Here is a 24981-nt window from a genome sequence, read left to right as displayed (position 1 = left end):
GTGGAGTACCACTTTAAGGAGAGTGTCATTAAGATAGGGGGAGACTTATAGGCCATTGATGTTCCACAGGGAATTCTGGGAAGAGAGAAAATGTAAAGCAGCTTTTACACCACCTTTAGGTTGCTTTACCTTAAAAGTCAGTGTTTCACTCCTACTCAGAAACATAGAAACTGACTGGGAATATACCAAGCCAGAGATCTCTCCAGAAGGAAAGTATACTGATCTGCAGACAGCTTTTTTCAGGCTAGAGCAGGGTTTCATCAGTACAGAGCAGGGTTTTTGAAGAGCGATCCATGAGAAAATGATGCTCCTATTGCCATAAAAATACTCTTCTCACGCTATAAAAATATTAATAAATTAAACAACTAAGAATATTGGACCTAAAAACAAGACAATCCAAACCTAAAGAAAAAAAACAAATAGAGGCACTATATAATGACTGCTCACCTTTTGAAGGTGTGCCCTGGACACAACACTGATGTGCTCCTTCCAGTAATTTAATTACGGGAGCGGTCTACACCCAACCACAGTAGGTGGTATGACGGTCTACAGAAGGAGGGGTATGGCTAGTAATATTTAGAGCAGCAGGTTCTCCAAACAAATTGTCCGTTATCTAAAAAAAAAAAAACTATGACAGACCGAGGATAAAACAATAATTTATTAACCCTCTCCAGCCATGTAGCATCTCATAAGCATCCGCTCTTGTTGTGATTTTTCCAGATCATCATCTTAACATTGCTAAAAACAAGATGGACATTCACTTTAACAAAAATACCATTGTGCACTGTGTAGAAGATGACATACTTTCTACATTATTTCATAGACAGTGCCACTCCCTGCTTCTCAGTCAGAGTATCGGTGACAGGGAAAGGTGATAGCCAGTCTTTCCTATGTACTTTTGCAGACACATTCCAAATATATTGCCACATACTGTAATGTGAACTTTTTCTTAGGGCACATTTTATACGCCTTTTTTTTTTTTTTCTTACAGTATCAACAAGTTTATTGCCATTCTTTATCATGAGCTATTTAAATACATCTGTTTTTCACATTTGGTGTGTAGATTAAACAGTCAGGTCACAACTTGCACAATCCTTAACCGACACAAACAGTGATATAAAATCTACATGGTAAACATTTTCCCTTCCTAGTGAAATATGTGCTGTTTATATTGCATGGATGACAAATAGAAGTCACGGTGTGCGTGATTTGTAAAACCTGTGTCTTTTATAAGACACTTGAGGTTGCCTATTAAAATACCTACAATTCCCTCCAGTTTCAGCACTGCTATTCATGGAAAATGCAGCATTCTGTAATTTAATGGAACTTTCTCTGTGGCCTCATTTGATATGGACCCATATGCAAATAGGATTGGTGCCAGTTTGGGAATATAGGTAGCTTGTTCATTATTACTCACTTTAGAAAGATTTTTAAAAAAAATGTCTAGCTAATAGAATGAAGATAGGTAAAGAACTCTGATCCACAGTATTGTAGAAATAGATATCCAAGCTGTAGTCTTCTGCTTTTGGGAACTACTTGATTTAGTTAACTGGATTTTTAATATCTCTCAGAAGTGTTTAAGTGTATTAAAGTGTTTAAAGCGTACTTGTCATATATCTGAAAAAAAATAATGTTTATGTATGTTACTCACTAGTGGTCATGCTAATGCTTTACATGTATTTTTACGTGTCTACAAATCCATCTGTTCTGTTGTTATTCTGAAATCCTTTGTTGAGGAAGGGGCATGTCTGAGGCAAGCACTGAGTCCGTAAATTTGTTTTCAAATGTGTGGTAACAGTTTATTACATAAAACAGTTTATATAAAACAAAACAAAACTCAAGTTCTATATAAATGAAATTTAACATACCTATGTATGTATGTTCAAGGATACCTTTCAAATGTTTAGAGATATTTCGATTATTCTTGGTACACGTTACTTATATGTCAACAAAAAATATAGTATTGTTAAATCAACCCTTACCCATCCCATTATGTGAAGGTTGGGTTTATGTCTGAAATCCCATTCAAGTCTATTGGACTTCCGGTACTTCTGATTATATTACTCTTAGGCTGCAGAGAGTGCCTAAAACTTTTAAACATTCTGCCAACTGTCCAGCCGGCAGGTGCAGAGAATATTTAGTTTGAGGTACGAGAGATAAGGACAGGATATGAGGACAAAATAGGAGGATGAGAGCATCATTGTTGCTTTTTTTCTCCCACAAAGTTTAGGTAGGAAGATTGGGCAACAGCAGGTACTCAAGTAATAATAAATATAATAATGATAGTAATAATGATGATGATGAGGAGGAGGAAAGGCTAGCATTGCCCAGTCAGTGTACTTTTAGAAACATTTGACATAGACACATGCCAGAAGTTTTATCAGTGGAGGTCTATTTGCTTTATTGAAGAGAGAAGAGCTCACTGAAGATAGGCTCATAGATAACCACCATTCAAAACTTCTCAATATTAGACATGCTTAGCCATATGCTTTTGCCCCTTAAAGGAGTTGTTCAGGATTAGCATAGCTGCATACTTAAAAAAAACTGCTCAGTTCCATTCAAGTACATTGAGCCTGGTTTGAATATAACACACAACCTGTGGACAGGCGTGGTGCTGTTTTTTTTTTTGAAGAAAGCAGCTATGTTCTCTAATCCTGGATAACCCTTTAATTTTAGCCATCGGTGGTGCTTGGCAGATTCCCCATTGAACTAACAGAAAAGCAATTCTGCTTCTTAGTTAAAGTATAGGAATATACTGTAGTAATGGGATGAATGTGACCACATTCAGATACACAAAAAAATGCAATAAAATAAGGTACAATACTGCATTGTTGAGTCAAAGAATTTTTTTTCCCCAATACATTTTAACAGTTTATTCTAGAAATTATTCCTAAAATGCACAAATGTTTTTTGTTAGTATATATAATCATATATATGTGGCTCCTCTATGTATTATGTATAATGGTAGAGACTCTAGTTGACAATAAACTTGTATAAATGTGTATTTCTCATAGTATTCAAAAATGTATCTAAAATTCTGTATCTTGCTCTTCCATTTTAGAATCCATGAGGCATTTAGCAGTTCCTTCAGCAAAGTACCACTGAAACTCGCATATTTGTGGGGATTATGGTCATGAATGCCTAGTAAGTTTATTAAAGTAAAGTGCATGCTATATAAATCTCTAAAAATTGTCTGACCTCAGTGCTCTCTGCTGACACCTCTGACTGTGTCAGGAACTGTCCAGTGCAGAAGAGATTTGCTCTGCTCCTACTCTGGACAGTTTCCTACACGGACACGAACCTCACAACTTCCTCTAGAGCATACAGCAGCTGATAAGTACTGGGAGGGTTAAGATTTTTTAATAGAAGAATTTTAGAAATCTGTTTGGTATTAGTTGATTTGAAAAAAAAAAAAAATAATTCCACCGGAGTACAGCTTTAATCCTTCAAACTGGGGAAATGGTGATTTTAGTTCTCATATTGCTGGCCATGGGAGCCCCCTCCATGGTCTACAACTATATCTCATTCTCTGCATTCAAGGAGCAAAACCATAGCTAAGCTGTTTGCTTGTAGTACAAACACAGGCACTTGAACTGTGACATATTTTTTACTTAACCTGTTAAGATGAAGGGCATATAGGTACTCCCTGGCATCCTAGTACTTAAGGACCAAGGGCGTACCTGTACATCCTGAATCCTTAAGCGGGTTTGCTGGGAGTTGTAGTTTTGCAAAAGCTGGAGGCACACTGGTTGCGAAACACTGAGTTAAGTAACAAACTCTCAGTGTTTTGCAACCAGAGTGCCCCCAGCTGTTGCATAACTACAACCCTCAGCATGCACGGACAGCCAAAGGGCACAGCTGGAGATTTGCTCCCCCCCCCCTCTCATGTGAATGTACATGGGCGGGGGTTTACAGTGAGTTTATCGCTGCAAGTTTGAGATTCAACAAATTTTCAGCTGCAGCTTAAACTCCTACCGGAGAACTCGCTGTGAACCCCCGCCTGTGTGAATGTACCCTAAAAACACTACACTACCTACATCTACACAAAATAAAAGTAATCCGGATCTGTCCCTATGTAAATCCTTAATTTAGGCCTCAAATGCGCATGGCGCTCTCCCAATTTGGAGCCCTGTCGTATTTCAAGACAACAGTTTAGGGCCACATATGGGGTATTTCCTTACTCGGGAGAAATTGCCTAACAAATTTTGGGGTCTTTTTCTCCTTTTACCCCTTATGAAAAGGTAAAGTTGGGGTCTACTCCAGCATGTTATTGTAAAAAAAAAAAATTTTTTACACTAACATGCTGGGGTTGCCCCATACTTTTCATTTTCGCAAGAGGTAAAAGGAAAAAAAGAAAAACAAAATTAGTAACACTTCTGAGTTAGGAAATACCCCATATGTGGATGTAAAATGCTCTGCGGGCGCACAACAAGGCTCAGGAGTGAGAGCGCCATGTATATTTGAGCTGATTTTCACAGGGGTAGCTGATCGTTACAGCGGTTCTGACATAAACGCAAAAAAAAAACACCCACATGTGATTTTGGATCCCATTTTGGAAACGAAACCCCTCACAGAATGTAACAAGGGGTATAGTGAGCACTAACACCCAACAGGTGTTTGAAGAATTTTCGTTAAAGTTGGACGTGAAAATGAAAAAAAAAATTTCACTAAAATGCTGGTGCCATCACAAATTTTTCACAAGGGGTAATAGGGAAAAAAAACAACATCATTTGTAACACCTTTTCTCCCGAGTATAAAAATACCCCATATGTGGACGTAAAGTGCTTTGCAGGCACACTACAGGGCTCAGAAGAGAAGGAGCGCCATTGGGCTTTTGGAGAGAGAATGTGTCTGGATTGAAGGCCATGTGCATTTACAAAGCCCCCATGGTGCCAGAACAGTGAACCCCACATGTGACCCCATTTTTGAAACTACGCCCCTCAAGTAATGTAACAAGGGGTGCAGTGAGCATTTACACCCCACAGGTGTCTGACAGATTTTTTGAACAGTGGTCCATGATAAAAAAAAAATGTAATTTTTCATTTGCACAGGCCACTGTTTCAAAGATCTGTCAAACGCCAGTGGGGTGTAAATGCTAGATGAATATATGAGTTATTTCCTTACTTGAGAGAAATTGGGTTACACGTTTTGGGGGGGCTTTTTCTCCTCTTACCCCTTGTAAAAATTCAAAAACTGGGTCTACGAGAACATGTTAGTGTAAAAAATTGAGATTTAGAATTTTCTTCTTCACTTTGCTGCTATTCCTGTGAAACACCTAAAGGCTTAACAAACTTTCTGAATATACTTTTGTATACTTTGAGGATTGCAGTTTTTATATTGTGGTCATTCATGGGGTATTTCTAATATGAAGACCCCCCCCCCCCCCAAATCCAGTTCAAAACTAAAATGGTCCCTGAAAAATTCTGATTTTGAAAATGTTGTGAAAAATTTGAAAATTGCTGCTGAACTTTGAAGCCCTCTGATGTCTTCCAAAAGTAAAAACATGTCAACTTTATTATGCCAACATAAAGTAGACATATTGTATATGTGAATCAATATATAATTTATTTGGTATGTCTATTTCCCTTATAAGCAGAGAGCTTCAAAGTTAGAAAAATGCTATATTTTCAATTTTTTCATGAAATTTTTGAATTCAATCAAATTCCTAAGTAAAAAGCATGCCAGAGGTAATAATGCTTAAAGTGACAGTGGTCAGATAAAAAAAAAAATGCTCTGGTCCTTAAGATGAAAATGGGCTTGGTCCTTAAGGGGTTACAGGGCTAATATCAGAAAAAAAGTTTCAAGTATTTTCAAAATAAATGTACAGAGTATAGGTATAATGCTCTAAGTCCCCAATACACAAAGTGGAAATTATAATATTGGTGTCTGTTTATGTTTTAGAGGGGGATTAAGGCCTCCTCAATTACCATGATTTGGGTGTGATGGCTACCTCAACCTCCCTGTAAAGCTATGCTCATAAGGATGTCACTTGTCAAATTCTCACCTTTTAGATTTTATATATGTTTTCAATATTAGACATTAGATATTTTGTTGATATAGTTTGCAAAAACGTTCTGCTTTCAGCTAATTGGAACATGAATATTATAAAATGTGTTTATGAATGAAATATTGACTTTTTACCTTTTCACCTACTGGTTTTGTTTTTAATTACATATCATATTGACCTTGAATATAAGAAACCTTTTATGCCTACTTAACATTAAATTATCATCTTATATTGTATTGTAATAAAATACATGTATATTCATCTAATCTATAGTCTGCCTTCTGTCAGAGTAAAGGCAGCACACCCTCTATTACTAATCATGGCCACTGTATTACTTTCTTTCCTAAGGACTGTTAAAATACTAGGTCCAGTTGTTCGATAACATGCACCTCCTGTTTGAATCTGTGCACCATGCACCATAAATATGATACTGGTCCTAGATTTTTAACCTGCACCATTGTAAATGTATCACATATAGTTCCTCCAATCGAGCATTGCTTACATAGCGTTATTAATGAGCAATGCATTCATGTGTATGCTGGGTGACTACCAGCATTGCAGAACTGCATGGCTTTTACTAGATTCAGATCAGCTTTGCCGATAACTAATATTACCATAGGGGGTGGCATTGACTTGTACTTAAGGATCTTATGGATGCTGCAGTCACAGTGAGAAAAATAATAAATAAAAAATACAGTTATAGTCCGGTTGTTTCCAACTGCCTTTATCTATATCATGGGGGACAAATAGCGACAAATAATAGTTTAACAAAATCTATTGTGACTTGTGGCAAGGAAAGGGTGTATTTCCCTAGCTAACCCACCTGTGGCCTAATTAATGAGGTAGCAGAAAGGGGAAGTGTGTTTAAAAGGAAGTCAGACAGAATAGTTGGGGCTCTCCCCAGAAGACAGCAAGGTGGCTGTGGGGGGCAGGGGTCCTTGTGAGGAACACACAACCCTGAGCTGTCAGTGGCCATAACAGTGAAGTGTGGATGAGACACACAGCAAGACGTTGCAAATGCTGTGTGTGAATAGTGAGTAGAAGGTTGCAGGAGGCATAAGTTTAACTGGCCGGGAAAAGCCCACCAGTTGATAGTCAAGGCATGCTGGATTGTTTAGTTAGTGACTAGATGGTCTAGGGTTTTGTTTGCTCCTGTCTTATGATTTACTTATTCTGCAACCTGTCTAATAAAGCTGGACTTTGCCGGACTTGCATAAAGTACTGTTGTTTGTCTGCTGATTAAAGTGGAAACTGGTCCTGTGGCGGTGTCAAGGACGATCCCAGAGCTATCCTCAGGGAGAAATCCCTACAATTGGTGGAGGATGCGGGCAGCTTGTTGCTAAGAGCAACCAATGGTCGAGTTACAGTGAAGTTGTTGCCAGGAGCAACTAACCGTGCATGTTGCAAGTGGGACAAGCCCAGCTGTGGAGTACAAGAGCAGGACTGAGCCTGTGGTGAAAGCATTGCTAGGGGCAATGGATCGCATCAAGCGAGTGAGCGCTCTCTCTTGTGAGGAGACAGGTGGATGGGCCACCTGCGCAACGCAACAGCAGTAAGCCGTGTTGTTTGTTTTGTAAAGATGGGTCAACATCAAAATGCCGTTGCTAGGAGCAACTGACGTGGACAGCAGCCGGTTGTCGCCAAGAAGGATGCTATGGTGAGCAGCTTAATGAAATTGGCTGCAGCTCAGCAAGAGGACCTTGCACCTGATTTTCCTCTGGTCAGGAGGCCAGAAAAAGATGGATGTGAGGATCCGTGAGTTGATGGTGGGTGGTATCCTGCTGTAGGTGGAACTGGACTGTCACCAGGATCCAGTCATGTAGGACATAATACCGTTTGTGAAGATTCGACCAGAATCTGGTATGATTGTTCTAATTGACTTTGAAACCTATTATGGGACAGTGAGCCATGTTATGGAGGTGTGTGCCGAGCTTGAGATAGAGATTATGCTGGACAGAGACTTCCCATATTTCTGGCAGTTGTGGGAGGGGGAGAGTGTGCCAGAGAAACCGCACACAAAGTTTCCTGAGCTAATGATGGGTGGTGTGTCACTACTTGACTGTGTGAACTGTCCTGTAAATTTTGAACCTATGCAGTGTGATAATGTTTTTAGTCAAAAATTCATGCCTATGTGTTCTGAAGTAATGTGTACTGCTGCCGACTCTGACAGGACAAAAGAAAACCTGTGTGAGCTGGTAGTAGGTGGTAAAAAGATGATAGCTTTGCTAGAGCCTTGGAGTATAATAAGACTGGTGAAGCCGGACCCTGTCATAGTGTCTATACAGGCAGTTATTTGGGGTTGTAAAACTGTTAAGGTCTATTTTTCTACCCCCTATGGTACTGTGAGTCACAAGGTTGCAATAGAACCCTCCTTGGAGTATGATGTAGTACTGGGGATAGATTTTACATTTTTTTAGCAATTCGGAGAAGATGGTCAGTTAACTAGAGCGGGTACACCTGATAGGCTCACAACACTTGCATTACACACTAGTTGAGAGTTACTAAGCAGAGGCTGAGGATGAGGAGTGTCAGCAGTCACTAGATATATGTCAGATAAGGGTCTGCCAGACTGCTGGGAGAGCTGAAGAAAAGACCTTGAGTCAATTCTAAGAGGATACAAAGACTCAAGTGACAAGTGTGTATCTAACTAAAACAGAATCTTCAGTAAAACCAGAAATTGATCAGGTACAGGAACATAGGTTCCATCCGCCAGCTGAAGATGAGCCCAAGGTGGGGCTAGAATTGCGCGGTCATCTGTAAGAGGTTACTGGAAAAGAAGCTACAGAGATGTCTGTGGATAATGCAGAAGTACTGAAGAGAGTACATGTGGAGCTGGATGCTGAGCTTACTGTCATAGACAGAGTCCTGAGTGTAGGAGATGTGATGTCTGGACCAGAGCTGGATCTGGATCTAGTTGGGGCTCTCCCCAGAAGACAGCAACGTGCCTGTGGGGAGAGGCAGGGATCCTGGTGAGGAACACACAGCCTGAGCTGTGAGTGGCCCCAACAGGGAAGTGTGGACGAGACACACAGCAAGACATTGCAAACGCTGTGTGTGAACAGAGAGTAGAAGGTTGCAGGAAGCATAAGTTTAACTGGCCGGGAAAAGCCCACCAGTTGATAGTGAGGGCATGCTGGATTGTTTAGTTAGTGACTAGACAATCTATGGTTTTATTTGCTCCTGTCTTATGTTTTTATTTACCTGTCTAATAAAGCTGGTGAGGGGCCAGACTTGCATTAAGTACTGTTGTTTGCCTGCTGATTGAAGTGGAAACATGTCCTGTGGCGGTGTCAAGAACTATCCCAGAGCTATCCCCATGGAGAAATCCTTACACTATCTATCTACAAATATACAGCAACAGGAGAATACAGCAGCACACTGCTAGCACAAAGATATAGATGAAACATGAGTATATAGATAAAACATGAGTATATAGATAGAACATGAAAAGCTATACAGCTGTAATGCAATAAATGAAGATATGAAATTATGAGGTACTTAGCTTGCAAATTTGGCACCAAATAGCGTGGACCGTCCCACCACGGTAAGGTGACCTCATTCTGGGACGGACCCTACACTGTGAATATGCCTCTGTGTGAACAGTACAGCAGGCATGCAAGGTCTGAAACATCCAAGGCACCTTATATACACCTAATAGAGGTTGGTTGGGTGCAGGAGCCAACATGGAGGTAGCCACTCCCCCGTATGTGTAATACAACCAAAGGATAAATTGGCCAGCACTATTGATCCAAACTATTGTAAAAACCTGGCTTGCAGGTGCAGGCTGCTGGGCTAAATATACAGCAACAGGAGAATACAGCAGCACACTGCTAGCACAAAGATATAGATGAAACATGAGTATATAGATAAAACATGAGTATATAGATAGAACATGAAAAGCTATACAGCTGTAATGCAATAAATGAAGATATGAAACTATGAAATTTAAGGTACTTAGCTTGCAAATTTGGCGCCAAATAGCGTGGACCGTCCCACCACGGTAAGGTGACCTCATTCTGGGATGGACCCTACACTGTGAATATGCCTCTGTGTGAACAGTACAGCAGGCATGCAAGGTCTGAAACATCCAAGGCACCTTATATACACCTAATAGAGGTGGGTGGGGTGCAGGAGCCAACATGGAGGTAGCCACTCCCCCGTATGTGTAATACAACCAAAGGATAAATTGGCCAGCACTATTGATCCAAACTATTGTAAAAACCTGGCTTGCAGGTGCAGGCTGCTGGGCTAAATATACAGCAACAGGAGAATACAGCAGCACACTGCTAGCACAAAGATATAGATGAAACATGAGTATATAAATAAAACATGAGTATATAGATAGAACATGAAAAGCTATACAGCTGTAATGCAATAAATGAAGATATGAAACTATGAAATTATGAGGTACTTAGCTTGCAAATTTGGCACCAAATAGCGTGGACCGTCCCACCACGGTAAGGTGACCTCATTCTTGGACGGACCCTACACTGTGAATATGCCTCTGTGTGAACAGTACAGCAGGCATGCAAGGTCTGAAACATCCAAGGCACCTTATATACACCTAATAGAGGTGGGTGGGGTGCAGGAGCCAACATGGAGGTAGCCACTCCCCCGTATGTGTAATACAACCAAAGGATAAATTGGCCAGCACTATTGATCCAAACTATTGTAAAAACCTGGCTTGCAGGTGCAGGCTGCTGGGCTAAATATACAGCAACAGGAGAATACAGCAGCACACTGCTAGCACAACGATATAGATGAAACATGAGTATATAGATAAAACATGAGTATATAGATAGAACATGAAAAGCTATACAGCTGTAATGCAATAAATGAAGATATGAAACTATGAAATTGAGGTACTTAGCTTGCAAATTTGGCGCCAAATAGCGTGGACTGTCCCACCACGGTAAGGTGACCTCATTCTGGGACGGACCCTACACTGTGAATATGCCTCTGTGTGAACAGTACAGCAGGCATGCAAGGTCTGAAACATCCAAGGCACCTTATATACACCTAATAGTTTGGATCAATAGTGCTGGCCAATTTATTCTTTGGTTATCTACATATATAGTAATCCAAAGAGAAACAGCACTCCCGGAGCTCAATATGTAAGGGTGCACGCAGAACCAGACCTTGGTCAGGGGTCCACAATTCAAAGAAAGTCCATATAAATCCGCAGCACACAGGTCCAATATGGTGAAAAACGAAAATATTTATTCCATCATGTGAATGTCATACAGCGACGTTTCTCCTGAGCCCGCAGAAACGTCGCTGTATGACATTCACATGATGGAATAAATATTTTTTTTTTCACCATATTGGACCTGTGTGCTGCGGATTTATATGGACTGTCTACATATATATATATATATATATATATATATATATATATATATAACTCAATGAAGGAGATTTCATTATTTTCAATTATATGGCTTTTATATATTTTTTTACTTACTTTTGCTTACATGCGACATATTTATCAAATAGTTGCAAGACCTTGATAATTAAATCACACGTAAGCAAAACCCAGGAAACCCGCTTACAAAAGCATTTTTTAAAGCAGAAAAGTTTTCCCTTATGTTAATAGCTGAAGTTCTTTATCTACCCTTTATTACCAGTAGCGTTGCTAGAGAGTGACAGGGAGGGGAGGGGGGGGGGGGGGGTACCGCATCGGGTGACACCCTGACTGGCCTGCCTGGCAATAAATAGCTGCACTCCAACCATCCCGAACAATCCCATTCACCCTCCTCAGAAATGAAAAAATATTAAAAACATACTATGCCGCACCATGAATATTCGTACTCTGGAGGCTTTTTTGTTTCATTTTGAGCCCGCATTTTGTGACGCATTTTATGTCAGAACCGCTGTAAAATCAGCCACCCCTGTGCAAATCACCAATTTAGGCCTTAAATGTACATAGTGCGCTCTCACTCCTGAGCCTTGTTGTGTGCCCACAGAGCATTTTATGCCCACATATGGGGTATTTCTCAGGAGAAATTGCGTTACAAATTTTGGGGGTCTTTTTTTCCTTTTACCTCTTGAAAATAAAAAGCATGTTAGTGTAATTTATTTTTTTTTTTTTTACACTAACAGTTTGGTGTAGCCCCCAACTTTTCCTTTTCATAAGGGATAAAAGGAGAAAAAGCCCCCCAAAATTTGTAGTGCAATTTCTCCCAAGTATGGAAATACCACATATGTGGCCCTAAATATGACAGGGCTCCGAAGAGATAGAGCGCCATGCGCATTTGAGGACTAAATTAGGGATTGCATAGGGGAGGACATAGGGATATTCTATGCTAGTGATTCCCAAACAGGGTGCCTCCAGCTGTTGCTAAACTCCCAGCATGCCTGGACAGTCAGTGGCTTTCCGGAAATGCTGGGAGTTGTTGTTCTGCAACAACTGGAAGCCCCATTTTGGAAACGCTGCCGTACGATAAGTTTTTCATTTTTATTGGGGGGGGGGCAGTGTAAGGGGGTGTATATATAGTGTTTTACCCTTTATTATGTGTTAGTGTAGTGTAGTGTTTTTAGGGTACACTCGCACTAGCTTCCCGCTAGGAGTTTTTCCGCAGCTCAAACTTGAAGCAGGAAACTCACTGTAAACCCGCTTGTGCGAATGCACCCTGTACGTTCACATAGCGGGGGGCAAACCTCCAGCTGTTTCAAAACTACAACTCCCAGCATGTACTGACAGACCGTGCATGCTGGGAGTTGTAGTTTTGCAACAACTGGAGACACACTGGTTGGAAAACCTTCAGTTAGGTTCTGTTTCCTAACTCAGTATATTCCAACCAGTGTGCCTCCAGCTGTTGAAAAACGACAACTCCCAGCATGTACTGATCACCGAGGGCCATGCTGGGAGATGTAGTTATTCAACAGCTGGATGTACGCAACTACAACTCCCAGCATGAAAAGACAGCTGTTTGCTGTTTGGGCATATTGGGATTTGCAGTTTTGCAACATCTGAAGGGCTACAGTTTAAAGACCACTGCACAGTTATATCCAAACTATGGCCCTCCAGCTGTTTCAAAACTACAACTCCCAGCATGTACTGACAGACCGTGCATGCTGGGAGCTTTTGCAACAGCTGGAGGCTCCGTTTTGGAAACACTGCCATATGATACGATTTTCAATTTTATTGGGGGGGGACAGTGTAAGGGGGGGGTGTATATGTAGTATTTTACCCTTTATTTTGTGTTAGTGTAGTGTAGTGTTTTTAGGGTACATTCGTACTGGCGGGTTACGGTGAGTGTCCCGCTAGGAGTTTGCGCTGCGGCAAAACATTTTCTACAGCTTAAACTTGAAGCAGGGAACTCACTGTAAACCCGCTCGTGTGAATGTACCCTGTACATTCACATGGGGGGGGGGGGGTAAACCTCCAGCTATTTCAAAACTACAACTCCCAGCATGTACTGACAGACTGTGAATGCTGGGAGTTGTAGTTGGAGGCACATTGGTTGGAAAACCTTCAGTTAGGTTATGTTACCTAACTCAGAATATTTCAACCAGTGTGCCTCCAGCTATTGGAAAACTACAACTCCCAGCATGTACTGATCGCCGAAGATTATGCTGGGAGATGTAGTTTTGCAACAGTTGGAGGTACGCAACTACAACTCCCAGCATGCTGAGACAGCTGTTTGCTGTTTGGGCATGCTGGGATTTGCAGTTTTGCAACATCTGAAGGGCTACAGTTTAGAGACCACTGCACAGTTATCTCCAAACTGTGGCCCTCCAGATGTTGCAAATCTACAAATCCCAGCATGCCCAGACAACAAACTGCTGCGTGGACATGCTAGGAGTTGTAGTTTTGCAAAATCAAGAGGTCCACAGTTTAGAGATCACTGCACAGTGATCTCCAAACTGTGACCCTCCAGCTGTTCCAAAACTACAAATCCCAGCATGCCCAAACAGCTGTCTGGGCATGTTGGGGGTTTTCAGCATCCTCTGAAAATACTGCAATGGGGTTTTCTGTGCAGAAGCAGGATGTGTGTGAAAATGTTGTGCACAGCATAGAACGTGTGCTATATTTTGGTGTAACTTCTGCTTCTGCCTTGAAAACCCTGTGACAGTAAGCATTAGTACCTCACATTAGTACCAGCATACTGGTTATATCCGGGATTGATTCTGTGGCCTGGGAAATCAACAGTATTATCAGTAAACTGTGGATGTATAAACAAACAATCTTTCATTTACTGTTTCTGTGCCATGATTTCTATAATGCCCTACACTTATAGTGTAGTGTGCCATGGAAACTACGCAAGGAAGTAGGAACAACTGTCAACGATAGATGTTTCTGCTCCAATGTTTCCCAACCAGGATGTCTCCAACTGTTGAAGGCATCCTGGTTGGAAAACACTGCCCTACTCTTTGCAAAATTCACTACGCTAATAATGTAACGCACTTTACACAAGGTGTAGTGTGCCAACAGCCATTTTTTTGACAACGTTAAAGTGGGAACCGACCAGAGCAGCATATGTTTGCTATGGGGATTCTCTCCTACTCTAGACAATTCTTAAAATGGAGAGAGATGTCAGCAGAGAGCACTGTGCTTGTGATGTCAGCAGAGAGCTCTGTGTTCCAAAAAGAAAAGCATTCCTCTGTAGTATTCAGCAGCTAATAAGTACTGGAAGGATTAAGATTTTTTAATAGAAGTAGTTTACAAATTTACAAATCTGTTTTCCACTGGAGTACCCCTTTAATGTGGAATTCAAGTATTTACTAAAAAAAGACATTTATGTACTAAAAAATCTTAATCCTTTCAGTACTTATGAGCTTCTGAAGTTAAGGTTGTTCTTTTCTGTCTAAGTCCTCTCTGATGACACCAGTCTCGGGAAACGCCCAGTTTAGAAGAGGTTTGCTATGGGGATTTGCTTCTAAACTGGGCGGTTCCCGAGACAGGTGTCATCAGAGAGGATTTAGACAGAAAAGAACAACCTTTACTTCAGAAGCTCATAAGTACTGAAAGGATTAAGATTTTTTAATAGAAGTAATTTACAGATCTGTTTAACTTTCTGGAGCCAGTTGATATATAAAAAAAAGTTTTTTCCTGGAATACCCCTTTAACCCCTTCCTTATTAAAAGTTTAAATCACCCCCCTTTTCCCAAATTCCATATAAATAATATATAAACATAATAAAAATAAACCTATGTGGTATCGCTGCGTGCATAAATGTCCGAACTATAAAAATATATCATTAATTAAACCGCACGGTCAACGGAGTACGCGCAAAAAAAATCCAAAGTCCAAAATAGCGAATTTTTGGTCACTTTTTATATCATGAAAAAATGAATAAAAAGCGATCAAAATGTCCAATCAATACAAAAATAGTACCGATAAAAACACATCGCAAAAGATTAGCCCTCGTACCACCCCATACGCAGAAAAATAAAAAAGTTATTGGGGTCAGAAGATGACAATTTTAAACGTATACATTTTCCTGCATGTAGTTATGATTTTTTCCAGAAGTACGACAAAATCAAACCTATATAAGTAGGGTATCATTTTAATTGTATGGACCTACAGAATAAAGATAAGGTGTCATTTTTATCGAAAAATGTACTGCGTAGAAACAGAAGCCCCCAAAAGTTACAAAATGGCATTATTTCTTCAATTTCGTCGCACAATGATTTTTTTCCCCGTTTCGCCGTAGATTTTTGGGTAAAATGACTGATGTCCCTGCAAAGTAGAATTGGTGGTGCAAAAAATAAGCCATCATATGGATTTTTAGGTGCAAAATTGAAAGGGTTATTATTTTTAAAAGGTGAGGAGGAAAAAATGAAAGTGCAAAAATGAAAAATCCGTGGTCCTTAAGGTGTTAAGGACTTCCATAATATGCCACAAATCACATTGAGAAATGTTTGCCATGCTAAAGTTGGCTTTATCTAGTGTTAGTGCTGTTATTGTATAAATATGTATGAGCTAAAGCTAGTGCAGGACCACATAGACCATAAAAAAAACTACATAATTTGGATTTCTGTGAGCAAAGAAATACACACAAGTCTGAAATGACCCTGTATATTTCAGGAGTTTTCTAAAGCATATCACCTTTTAATTTTGGAATGAGTAAGACATCCCTGGACTCGACTTTTGGTCTCAGCTGTGAAGGGACCAGCATTTTATATGGCTGCATATTGTTGGTGCATTAGCAGTGCAGGAAATGTCTGTTTTTACTCTTCATCCAGTTGCATATGCCATGGTGTATGCCAACTCTTGTCTACCGTAGTTTGGCAAAAATACAGTCAGTTGTCAGTATTTGTGGCCACACCTCCTTTTTTCCCTGTTTGGCGCCAGAACATGGATTTAAACAACTCTGATTATTACTTCCAAGATCTGTCTTAGAACATAGACATTTTCTTGATTTTTTGAAAAGATAAGTGGGATTTTGCTTGCCAGCCTAAAATCTCCATAGGTGTCAGTCTAGAAATGGGCCTCAAAATGAGCACTATAAAGTTTAGTGCCTTCTTAATTTTAAAATTAGCTGACCATTGGTCGGTGAAAATCTTTGTCCTTTATTTCACTCTTCTGAGGACTATAATCTTGTACTTTCAGTATTCATAGATTCTCCATTTTATCTATCTAAGGTCATTTCCAAGTTCCTGACTTACAAAACAACTTTGTCATAGGTGGTACCACAGTTAGAAGATTAGGCAAGTTAAAGGCTTTCCTGTCCAAGGCTTCCTACCTTACTATCTCACAAAAAATAATTATTGTCTAGCACCATCCCTTCTTTCTTCATAAAGTAGTCTGTAGGTTTACTGTGTATAAGAGGTTTTTGGATCTTTTCTCCTTTGCTAATTCAACCACAGAAAGGTAAAACTAATTTAACGGGAACATTCATTCTGATGTATGTAGATGTGTTCTTGACTACTTTTTTAGAACTGAAATCGTAAGGAAATATTATCTTATTCTCCATAATGTAATATTTCCTTAAGGTCTCAGTTCTCAAAAAGTAGTCAAGTGTTCAGTATCAAAGCAAGTGGATAAACTCACAATTGCAACCTGTTATCAAGCTCATGTAAAAAATCCTCCTAAGGACTTGAAGGCACTAAAAATATTCTAGTAAGTAAAGAAAATGAAATCCAGCACTCCGTAGTCAGTTAAAATCCACACAGGACACAGCAATGTCTGACGTGTAATGTGTGTTAACTCTTATTCATAGACCTGTCTGAACTATGCACGATGCTGTCTAAAATAGCTCCTATCCCATCAGGATCTAACCTACCTGGTCATGGACTAATGGCTAAAATAAAAACAAGATAACTAGACTCTAAACCTGTCTAAAATAATACACTATATATTAACCCTTATGTGCCACACACATGAAAAATACAGATATATAATATATCATGTTACAATACTCTTCTGTAGAAAAAAAATACCCTCATAACAAGAGTATATTGACAAATTTAAGTGTTTGAGAAGATAAGATACAGGGCATCTAGTATGTTAACCTCTTACGGACACAGAGCGTACAGTACACCCTTGTGTCCTAGTACTTAAGGACGCAGGGTGTACCTGTTAGCCCTGGTCCCGTTACCAGGGTTTGAAGCGTGCTGATGAGCTGACCACGCTTCAAACCCGGTGGGTCCTTACTGCTATCAGCAGTCACGACCCAGGGTTAATGCCGGGCACTACTGATCAGGCCGATGCCCTGGCATTGACCCTTTAGAAGCCGTAATCAAAGCTTATCGCAGTGTCTAAACCGAAAGTAAATGTATCCCGGCTGCTCAGCAGAGCTTGCAGCATAAGCAGCTGAGAAGACTGCAGGAAGGCCTTTACCCACCTCCTCCTCATCTGCTCGGTGGTCTGATGCTCCCAGCCAGCCATGCAGGCTGGAGCAGCAGAGCCCCGATAACACTAATCAATGCTATGCTATGGCATAGCATTGAACAGTATATGCAATCAAAGGATAGCATAGTATAGCCCCCTATGGGCTAAAAAAAAGGGTTTAAAAAGAAAAGTTTATAAAAGTGAATTAACCCCTTCCCTAATAATAGTGTGAATCACCCTCCCTTTTCCCATTTTTTAAATGAAATAATGTAAGAAAAAATAAAAATAATCATATGTGGTACCGCCGTGTGTGTAAATGTCCAAACTATTAAAACATGAGGTTAGCTAAACCGCACAGTCAATGGCGTACATGTTAAAAAATGCATGTGCATTAATGTGCATTTTTGGTAACTTCATATACCATAGAAAAATAAAAAAAAAGTGATAAGAAAAAGTCTCATCAAAACAAAAATGATACTGATAAAAACTGCAGGCCATGGCACAAAAAAATTTATAGGGGTTAGAAGATGACAATTTTAAACATACTAATTTTGGTGCATGTAGTTATCATTTTTTTAAGTAGTAAAATAAAACCTACATACATTGGGTATCCTTGTAACCGTATGGACCTACAGAATAAAGATAAGGTGTCATTTTTACCAAAAAGTGCACTGCGTAAAATCGGAAGCCCCCAAAATTACAAAATGGTGTTTAATTTCACCCCACAAATATTTTTTTTTCTTTCAACGCAGATTATGTTTGAAAATAAGTGATGTCATTATAAAGTACAATTGGTGACACAAAAAACAAGCCCTTATAGGTATGTAGGTGCAAAATTTAGTCATTAAGGGTTTAAAATAAATTATACCATGTTGCATGTTTAACCCCTTTTGGTTGTATGGTCGCAAAAACTAAAATCCAAAAAAAAGGCTGACACATTGATATTTTGATTTTTATCTGCCGATTTTTAATAAAGTTAAAAGTAAATTTTAACGGACAATTAAGTGCTGGACTTCATCTTGTTTACTTTTAATGGTTCAGGCCTCAGCACGTGCGGCCTAATTTTGCACCTGAAGAGTGGGGAGTTGACAAGTTATTTCTTTGTATACTACAGTGTGTGGACATTTAAAGTGATAGGTCATGCTCCCAACATGGCTGCTGTTTCTTTTCTTATTGACTGGGATAAAGCATGCAACAAGGAGAGTTGCAACACGAGTCAGAAACGGAAAAAGATGTGAGCGATCATGCTGAATGGAAAAGTAAGACTGCAATAGTGTTTGACAGGGAGTCAGATGAACTAGCTCATCCAACTCCACATTGGCTTTTTTGTTTTAATGAAACTGGTGGAATCTCTGTTTTTTAATGAGTTGGTGGGACTCTAAAACACTAGCCACATATCTACAGAAACAGATGATACCATGGAGCTGGACCTGAAAAATGAATTAACTAAACTAAAAAACTGACTCAACTAATATAGCTTCCTCTTAATTTGAGTCCAAATGGTATAAAGTGTTATCAGATTGTTCTGTCATTCTTATGAACCTAATTATTTAGGAGGAAAAGATGGTGTTGGAACAACTCCATGGGACATCAAGAAAATAAAAGGTGAATTTCTAATGTAACAGCGTCAGCAACATAAGGATTATAAATCTCTGGATTAACAATTAAAGGAGTAATTGCATAAAATGAGCAAGTTTTAACACCAACTAAATATGACAGATGTGGTGGATTATCAACAGACATAGAAGGGAAAAAGAAACCTATTGAATGGGACTATTTGTACACAATGTTTTGATAATTTGGAAAGGAAAGAGTTTGAATTTTATGAATTTGTACAAAAACTGAATACTTTATGAATTTGAGATTTACAGCTCAGGGTCAGGAAACTTCTTTATTGGACTTTCAGTAACAAAGAGGGTAAGGTCGTTTTGGCCCTTTACAGGAAACCTGTACCTGGCAACACAATACTGCAGACTGTGAACCAAAGAGGTTAAACTTGAGACATGATCTGATTTTAACATGCTTAATATATCCTTTATCTTATCATCTCACACACCTAAACTTGGCAAAATAATATTGTAATAAAACAAATTTTATCGCTATATGAGTTTTGTAATATGCCATATCTATTTGTGTATATTTTATGTATCTGTATTTTTGATGTGTGTGACAGGTTTAGAGTCGTTATCCTGTTTTTATTTTAGCCATTAGTCCATGACCAGATAGGTGACATCATGTGATGGGATGTGTGCTCTTTTAGAGAGCATTGTACATAGTTTACACAGGTTCGTGAATAAGAACTAATGCTCAAGGCTGTGCTGTCTCCTGTATTATACTGGCTGTATGTGCATAATTGTACAGAAGGGTTGTTTTTTTTTTTTTAATTTTTTTTTTTTTTTTATTATTGTTTTTTTTAATTGAATGCATCTCCTTTACTTATTCACTCAGCTGAAGCAGCAACACACAAGTGGGGAGCTGACAAGCTTTTTCTTTTGTATACAAAAATACACTGCTCAAAAAAATAAAGGTAACACTAAGATAACACATCCAAATCTGAATGAATAAACTAATCATATAAAATACTTTCATCTTTACATAGTTTAATGTGCTGGACTAATGTATCCGCCAACTCCAGGACAGTCTGTGGTGCAACATGGCATTGGTGGTTGGAGTGAGACATGATGTCCCAGATGTGCCCAATCGGATTTAGGTCTGGGGAATGGGTGGGCCAGTCCATAGCATCAATGCCTTCCTCTTGCAGGAACTGCTGACACACTCCAGCCACATGAGGTCTAGCATTGTCTTGCATTAGGAGGAACCCAGGGCCAACCGCACTAGCCTATGGTCTCACAAGGGGTCTGAGGATCTCATCTCGGTACCAAATCGCAGTCAGGCTACCTCTGTCAAGCACATGGAGGGCTGTGCGGCCCCCGCAAAGAAATACCACCCCACATCATTACTGACCCACCGCCAAACCGGTCATGCTTGAGGATGTTGCAGGCAGCATTTGCTAATCTTGGTGTTCTCTGGCAAATGCCAAACATCCTGCACGGTGTTGGGCAGCAAGCACAAGCCCCACCTGTGGACATCGGGCCCTCATACCACCCTCATGGAGTCTGTTTCTGAGCGCTTGACTGGACACATGCACATTTGTGGCCTGCTGGAGGTCATTTTGCAGGGCACTGGCAGTGCTCCTCCTGCTCCTCCTTGCTAAAAGGCGGAGGTAGCGGTCCTGATGCTGGGTTGTTGCCCTCCTACGGTCCCGTCTCCTGGTGTACTGGCCTGTCTCCTAGTAGTGCCTCCATCTTCTGGACACTACGCTGACAGACACAGCAAACATTCTTGCCACAGTAAGTGTTTATGTGCCCTCCTGGATTAGCTGCACTACCTGAGCCACTTGTGTGGGTTGTAGACTCCATCTCATTCTAACCACTGGAGTGAAAGAACCGCCAGCATTCAAAAGTGACCAAAACATCCGCCAGGAAGCATAGGAACAGAGAAGTGGTCTGTGGTCACCACCTGCAGTACCCCTCCTTTATTGGGGGTGTCTTGCTCATTGCCTATAATTTCCACCTGTTGCCTGTTCTATTTGTACAACTTCATGTGAAATTGATTGTCAATCAGTGTTGCTTCCTGAGTGGACAGTGTGATTTCACAGAAGTGTGATTGACTTGGAGTTACATTGTGTTTTTTAAGTGTTCCCTTTATTTTTTTGAGCAGTGTATGTCACGATGCCGGCTGGCAGGTAGTGGATCCTCTGTGCCAGAGAGGGATGGCGAGGACCGCGCTAGTGGACCGGTTCTAAGCCACTACAGGTTTTCACCAGAGCCCGCCGCAAAGCGGGATGGTCTTGCTGCGGCGGTAGTGACCAGGTCGTATCCACTAGCAACGGCTCACCTCTCTGGCTGCTGAAGATACTGAAGATAGGCGAGGTACAAAGGAGTAGGCAGTAGCAAGGTCGGACGTAGCAGAAGGTCGGGGGCAGGCGGCAAGGTTCGTAGTCAGGGGAGATAGCAAAGGTACTGGTACACAGACTATTAAACACACAATAACGCTTTCACTAGGCTCTAGGGCAACAAGATCCGGCAAGGGAGTGCAAGGGAGGGGACTAGATATAAGCAGGGAACAGGTGGGAACCAATTAAGCTAATTGGGCCAGGCACCAATCATTGGTGCACTGGCCCTTTAAGTCTCAGGGAGCTGGCGCGCGCGCGCCCTAGAGAGCGGAGCCGCGCGCGCCAGCACATGACCGCAGGAGACGGGAACGGGTAAGTGACCTGGGATGCGATTCGCGAGCGGGCGCGTCCCGCTGTGCGAATCGCATCCCCAACGGCCATGAGAGAGCAGCGCTCCCGGTCAGCGGGACTGACCGGGGAGCTGCAGGGAAAGAGACGCCGTGAGCGCTCCGGGGAGGAGCGGGGACCCGGAGCGCTAGGCGTAACAGTACCCCCCCCCTTAGGTCTCCCCTTCTCTTTATCGGGTAACTGCCTCCCCTGGGATGAGGACACCGGGAAAGGATGGAGGGATTCCTCAACGGCAGGCAGAACCGCAGGAGTAGGAATGGGGAGAGAGGGCAGAGGGCGGGACCTGGCACGGGGCAGTGTGACACCAGGAGGAGGGCCATGAGGGGACACAGAAGCTTGCCTGATGGAACTGGGAGGGGGGGAGGGGCATTTCCTGTGGCAGGCAGAGTCCTTAATGACCTTAGGGGGACCAGATACAGGAAGAACCACAGAGTTACGGCAAGGGTTACTGGGAACCGGTTTTAGACAGTTCTTGGAACAAGAGGACCCCCAACTCTTGATCTCCCCAGTGGACCAATCCAGGGTTGGGGAATGAAGTTGAAGCCAGGGAAGTCCAAGGAGAATTTCCGAGGTGCAATTGGGGAGGACCAAAAGTTCAATCCTCTCGTGGTGAGATCCGATGCTCATAAGAAGGGGCTCCGTGCGGAAACGTATGGTACAGTCCAACCTGGCTCCGTTGACCGCGGAGATGCGGAGTGGCTTGACAAGACGGGTCACCGGAATATGGAATTTATTCACAAAGGACTCCCGAATAAAATTTCCAGAAGCTCCAGAGTCCAGACAGGCCACGGCTGAGAGGGGAGAGCTGGCTGAAGTGGAAATCCGAACAGGTACCGTGAGACGTGGAGAAGCCGACTTGGCATCAAGAGACGCCACACCCACGAGAGCTGAGTGTGAGCGTGCGTTTCCCAGACGTGGAGGACGGATTGGGCAATCCACCAGAAAATGTTCAGTACTGGCACAGTACAAACAAAGATTCTCTTCCTTACGGCGATTCCTCTCTTCCAGGGTCAGGCGAGACCGATCCACTTGCATGGCCTCCTCGGCGGGAGGCCTAGGCGCAGATTGCAGTGGAGACTGTGGGAGAGGTGGCCAGAGATCTAAGTCTTTTTCCTGGCGGAGCTCTTGATGCCTCTCAGAAAAACGCATGTCAATGCGAGTGGCTAGATGAATGAGTTCATGCAGGCTAGCAGGAGTCTCTCGTGCGGCCAGAACATCTTTAATGTTGCTGGATAGGCCTTTTTTAAAGGTCGCGCAGAGAGCCTCATTATTCCAGGAAAGTTCAGAAGCAAGAGTACGGAATTGTATGGCGTACTCGCCAACGGAGGAATTACCCTGGACCAGGTTCAGCAGGGCAGTCTCAGCAGAAGAGGCTCGGGCAGGTTCCTCAAAGACACTTCGAATTTCCGAGAAGAAGGAGTGTACAGAGGCAGTGACGGGGTCATCACGGTCCCAGAGCGGTGTGGCCCATGACAGGGCTTTTCCAGACAGAAGGCTGACTACGAAAGCCACCTTAGACCTTTCAGTAGGAAACTGATCCGACATCATCTCCAGATGCAGGGAACATTGGGAAAGAAAGCCACGGCAAAACTTAGAGTCCCCATTAAATTTGTCCGGCAAAGACAGGCGGAGGCTAGGAGTGGCCACTCGCTGCGGAAGAGGTGCAGGAGCTGGCGGAGGAGATGGTTGCTGCTGCTGTAGCTGAGACTGAATCTGCTGTAGCTGCGACTGGAGTTGCTGAGTCATGGTGGTCAAGTACGACAGCTGGTGATCTTGTTGGGCAATCTGTCGGGCTTGCTGGGCGACCAGTGTGGGGAGGTCGGCGACAACAGGCAGAGGAACTTCAGCGGGATCCATGGCCGGATCTACTGTCACGATGCCGGCTGGCAGGTAGTGGATCCTCTGTGCCAGAGAGGGATGGCGAGGACCGCGCTAGTGGACCGGTTCTAAGCCACTACAGGTTTTCACCAGAGCCCGCCGCAAAGCGGGATGGTCTTGCTGCGGCGGTAGTGACCAGGTCGTATCCACTAGCAACGGCTCACCTCTCTGGCTGCTGAAGATACTGAAGATAGGCGAGGTACAAAGGAGTAGGCAGTAGCAAGGTCGGACGTAGCAGAAGGTCGGGGGCAGGCGGCAAGGTTCGTAGTCAGGGGAGATAGCAAAGGTACTGGTACACAGACTATTAAACACACAATAACGCTTTCACTAGGCTCTAGGGCAACAAGATCCGGCAAGGGAGTGCAAGGGAGGGGACTAGATATAAGCAGGGAACAGGTGGGAACCAATTAAGCTAATTGGGCCAGGCACCAATCATTGGTGCACTGGCCCTTTAAGTCTCAGGGAGCTGGCGCGCGCGCGCCCTAGAGAGCGGAGCCGCGCGCGCCAGCACATGACCGCAGGAGACGGGAACGGGTAAGTGACCTGGGATGCGATTCGCGAGCGGGCGCGTCCCGCTGTGCGAATCGCATCCCCAACGGCCATGAGAGAGCAGCGCTCCCGGTCAGCGGGACTGACCGGGGAGCTGCAGGGAAAGAGACGCCGTGAGCGCTCCGGGGAGGAGCGGGGACCCGGAGCGCTAGGCGTAACAGTGTATTTCTAGTGGACTGTTTTCTAGTCCATTTAGGAAATAAACAGTGAGTGGCAATAGACAAAAGCTCTAGAATTTTTTTTTTACAATTTTTATACAGTAAGATAATTTTTGTTTCACAAACATGTGACAAATAAAGTTCTGACCAGTGTAAAGACATACTATATAATTACTCTGTACAGAATGCTGGTTGCATTTATATTAAGAAAACTAAATCATATTTACATTAAGCTATTTCTATAGCTGCAACCCCATAGTCATTATGAAAACTCCCATGGTTTTACAAAATCTAAGTGTTGTCCATT

General features: G+C 42.1%; 1 protein-coding gene across 4 annotated transcripts in view; it reads left to right on the top strand.

Annotated features, from left to right (window-relative positions):
- The window catches only part of THRB (thyroid hormone receptor beta), a 485968-nt gene that overhangs the window by 105237 nt on the left and 355750 nt on the right, over positions 1-24981 (top strand). For all 4 annotated transcript variants that reach the window (XM_056519991.1, XM_056519989.1, XM_056519980.1 and 1 more), the window contains exon 2: positions 3062-3144. The gene's annotated coding sequence lies outside the window, so the exon portion shown is untranslated. The remainder of the gene's footprint in view (positions 1-3061; positions 3145-24981) is intronic.

The sequence above is a fragment of the Hyla sarda genome, chromosome 5 (assembly GCF_029499605.1).
Source record: "Hyla sarda isolate aHylSar1 chromosome 5, aHylSar1.hap1, whole genome shotgun sequence".
In the NCBI taxonomy this organism is placed as follows: Eukaryota; Metazoa; Chordata; class Amphibia; order Anura; family Hylidae; genus Hyla; species Hyla sarda.
Note: the sequence above shows the minus strand (reverse complement) of the source record. Positions and strands in the feature narration are given on the sequence as shown.